This window comes from Macrotis lagotis, chromosome 1, assembly GCF_037893015.1.
Source record: "Macrotis lagotis isolate mMagLag1 chromosome 1, bilby.v1.9.chrom.fasta, whole genome shotgun sequence".
NCBI lineage: Eukaryota > Metazoa > Chordata > Mammalia > Peramelemorphia > Peramelidae > Macrotis > Macrotis lagotis.
The window spans coordinates 282,774,032-282,778,609 of record NC_133658.1 but is presented as its reverse complement, the minus strand read 5'-3'; the positions used below and the strand labels follow the sequence as shown (position 1 = coordinate 282,778,609).

General features: G+C 35.5%; 1 pseudogene; it reads left to right on the top strand.

Annotated features, from left to right (window-relative positions):
• The first annotated feature begins 3,348 nt into the window (after positions 1-3,348).
• On the top strand, positions 3,349-4,207 carry LOC141516569 (F-actin-capping protein subunit alpha-2 pseudogene; annotated as a pseudogene).
• The last annotated feature ends 371 nt before the right edge of the window (positions 4,208-4,578 follow it).

Sequence of the window (4,578 nt, the reverse complement as noted above, 5' to 3'; positions counted from 1 at the left end):
TGATCTGACAGCAATTGTGTGAAGTGATAATGAAATTCAATGGCACCATGGGTGGGGAGCAACATTATTATGGAAATTAGGAGGTCTGAGTTCTGGTGCCAATTTTGCCACACATTCTAACAGCTATGGCAGATCTTACCTCTTCTCTAGGCCTCAGTTTCCTAACTACAAAATGAAGGGTTTTTAATTGTACAAATAAGGTAAGAATGAAAGTCTTTTCCACCAAAAATCTTAGTTCCTACTTGGGGGCTACACAGTTAAGTAGATACACAGAACTATGAAGAAATTTCTTTTTTAAAATGTCTATTGATTTTTTCTTATTTTTATATGACCTTTTTTTCAAATTTTTCTTCCCTGATCCCTACCTAGCAAGATATCCCTTGTAATAAAATATTACAAAGGAAATAGGGGAGAGGAGAAGACTGTTCAGCAAAATTAACCACCATATAACTGATCTCATTGATGTAAGGAATATCCATATGCATAGTCCTTCACCCTTGCAAATAAGGGAGAGAAGTGCATTTTCTTTTCTCTTCTTTGGGGTGATTAAAATTACATAGTTTTCAGTTTAGGGTTCTCGTCATTCTTTTTAGATTATTTTTATTTCAATAGTTTATTATTTTTATTTTTCAAGAAATATTTTCAATTAATCTTCCCCTCTTGCTTAGCCAGAAGAACAAGAAGAAGAAGAAGAAAAAGAAGAAGAGGAAAGGAAGGAAGGAAGGAAGGAAGAAAGAAAGAAAGAAAGAAAGAAAGAAAGAAAGAAAGAAAGAAAGAAAGAAAGAAAGAAAGAAAGAAAGAAAGAAAAAAAATCCCATGGTGTCTCTCTGCATAGTCCAGGAAAACAAATGCCTACAATAATATCTCTCCATAATTTAAGTTATCACCTTTTTGGAAGGAACTGAGTGGCACATTTTTTTTCACTTTTATTTTTGGAGTCCCTGTGTAAGCTTGAGAGTTAACTAGTAGAGAAGATTTGTTTCTTTAGAAGAAATGATTATAGGGACAATGTTTTCCTTTTTCTTGCCTTACCAAGAAGAAAACCCATTAGAGCCCAGCCAAGAAAAATTCAGTATATCACAGTATATCACAGGAATTGTTTTTGTTGAAAGACTATAATGTCCCTTCAGAGTCATCCCAAGGACGCAAACTTCACATAGCTCACAAACTCATACATTTCCCAGAATTAGGATTTCCACTTTACTTAAAGAATTTAATAATGCCTCAGTAACCCAGATTGGGAACAGCTAATAAAGAAATTATCTGACCATAGTTACTGTTGTTATCCCTTCCACAGCAGGCCTTTGCACATTGTGATCTCAATATATTGTGGGTTGGCATAAGAAATTAATTGGGTATTTTCAGGGAGTTTTTTTTAAACATAGACAATATACTAAGGCCAGCAGACAACACAGAAAAAGTTTAGAAACTCAGAAATGCATAAAATATATGTGTAGTATTACATATCAACATATTTTAGTTTTAATACCATAATAATTCAGACTTCTTCCCTGATATAAAGGAAGAGTCAAAAAATTTCACATGGATTTTCCAGATCATGGGGGTGTCACACCCTCCACCCCCACACTATGCAATGTGGAAGAGATAACTGTATTTCTGAGGGAGACCACTGACATCGAGTCACCTAGTCCACCATTATCTACCCTGTGTATATGTCCTAGGTACCTGAGTCCCTTGCTTCTATGTTTTTGTGTACACCATCATCCATGTATATTGGTAGGAGAGTGTATCCCAAGTTTATGAGTGGGATGTTGTATTTTTATTTTTCTTGTTTCTAATTAAGAGTTATTGGAGACAGCTAGGTAGTGCAATGGACAGAGCACCAACCCTGGAGTCAGGAGGACCTGAGTTCTAATCCAGATTCTGACACTTGACCCTAGCTGTATAATTCTGAGCAAAGCACTTAACCCCAATTGCCTCAAATCTCTCCCCCACCCAAAAAAGTTATTGAGGTCATCTTGACTGACTTGTTCATATGGGAAGCATGCTAATTAGGAGTAACATATCCTATAATGTATTCCCTTGGTTGATATTATGACCCTCATAGTGAGATGTAGAAGCTAGGTCATTCCCATCTGTCAATACAGTTGAGTGAATTAACCATACCAGAAAGAAGAGAGAAAATGGGGATTTCAAATGTCTATGGTATTTGAGTTACATTGCAATAGAGTAATTTCATAGGTTAAAAAACCCTAACACTAGATAAGAGTAAAAGTTAATACTGCTCACTTATAAATTTGGGACACACTATTTTACCAATGTGCATGTTGTCTGTGAAGTCTGGGACATAATATGTACAAAGGGAATAATAAGAAAGGAATCTGGAAAGATCATTTGGAGTTAAATTGGGCTTTATATGCCAACCAGGAGCACCTGTGTCTGAGGAAGAGGTATTAGTAAGCCCTTGAAAGATTTTGAATTAAAAAAAAATTTTTTTAAGGATTTTTGAGTATGAAAGCAACATGGTTAGATCTGTTTTGTAAAATTAATTTTTTTAAGTTTTTTTCAAGGCGATGGGGTTAAGTGGCTTGCCCAAGGTCACACAGCTAGGTAATTATTAAGTGTCTGAGGTCAGATTTGAACTCAGGTACTCCTGACTTCAGCGCCTGTGTTCTATCCACTGCGCCACCTAGCTGCCCTGAAAATTAATTTTCTAAAGCCATGTAAATGGTTTGAAAAGGAGCTACACTGAAATCAGGAAGACCAAATGGAGATAATTCTATTAGTCCAGATGGGAGGTGACATAAACCTGCAAGAAGGATGGTGACTGTGTGAGTGGAAACCAAGAGGCAGATGAGATAAAAATTGTTTAGGTAGAATTGACAAGACTTGTTAATGAAGATGATAGCTAATCAAGAATGACTCCAGACAACTAGTTGGTGCAGTAAATAGAGTACCGCTCTAGAGTCCAGAGGACCTGATTTCAAATATGATCTCAGACAATTGATACTAGCTGTGTAACCTTGAATAAATCATTCAATCCCATTGCCTTACCAAAAAAAAAAAAAGAATGACTCAAAGGTTGTAAATGTGATGATTGGAAAAATGGAAGGGCCTTCAACAAAAATTAGTAGAAAGTTTGCAATTGAGATAGTTTTGGAGAGAAATATATAATGAGTACTATTTTGTATATGTTGAATTTGCCTGTGGGATATTCAGATGAAGATTAGGATCATATGTTAAGAGATAGAAAAATTCTCTTATTGTAGTGCTACATCCTTATTTTTCAATTGAAGAAGCTCATCCATAAAGGAGAAATAACTACCTATATCCAATAAGCAGTTGATGATGTGAGCTTAGGAGAGATTAGAAATTAATATGCAGAGAAGGAAGATGGTGGATCTGGAAAAGCAGTTGTCGGATAAGGAGAAGGGGTGCATAGCAGCAAAATTCATCATCCATGCCCCCACCTGGAGAATTTACTGAGGTATTTAATGATGTTTGATTACTGCTTAATAATGATAATCTTCTCAGGGAAGGGGCAGCTCATGCATTTGTACAGTATAACTTGAACCAGTTTACTCCAGTCAAAACAGGTATGAATAACAGAGCATGGTGATTTAGAAAATGGAAAATTTCTGGATCCCAAAAATAGAGTCTCTTTCAAATTTGATCATTTAAGAAAGGAAGCTACTGACCCCAGGCCCTACGAAGCTGAAAATGCCATTGAAGCTTGGAGACATTCAGTGGAAACTGCCATGAGAGCCTATGTAAAGGAACATTACCCTAATGGGGTCTGCACAGTTTATGGTAAAACTATAGATGGACAGCAAACTACTATTGCATGCATAGAAAGTCAACAGTTTCAAGCAAAAAACTTTTGGAATGATTGTTGGAGATCAGAGTGGAAGTTTACAATTACTCCTTCTACCACACAGGTGGTTGGTATCTTGAAAATTCCGATTCACTATTATGACTACGGCAATGTTCAACTAGTGAGCCATAAAAGACATACAAGAAACAAGAAGCTCTAACAGTGTCTAATAAAGTCCAAACAGCAAAAGAATTTATTAAAATTGTAGAAGCAGCAGAAAACAAATATCAGACTGCCATCAGTGAGAATTACCAGACTATGTCGGACACTACTTTCAAAGCCTTACATCGACAGTTGCCAGTTATATGCACTAAGATTGACTGGAATAAGATCCTTAGTTACAAAACTGGGAAAGAGATGCAGAATGCTTAAAATGAACACTACATGACTGGATCATTTTAGTGTCCATGAATAAAAATAAAAATATTACAAATGGATTCAAAACTGTCAAGTTGCCCATTCAGCATGGGCTTTTGCCATTGAAAAATCGCTGTAATTAAGTAGTTTGGTTAGAGCATGAGGCTTAGCTAATCAATCTTTATTTTTCAATTTTTTCCTTATGTTCAAAGAAGGTTGCAAATCACATTAGAGAAGTATTTTATTTCTTACACTGAAGAGAGGTTTTTGGTTAAGAAAAAATTAAAGTGTGTGAAAACTATATTTGCTTGATGTAACCCTTTAATTGATGTATTTTCTGAAGTAGAAAATTTTTTTGAAATTTGCCAGATTCTTTTTAATGGGTT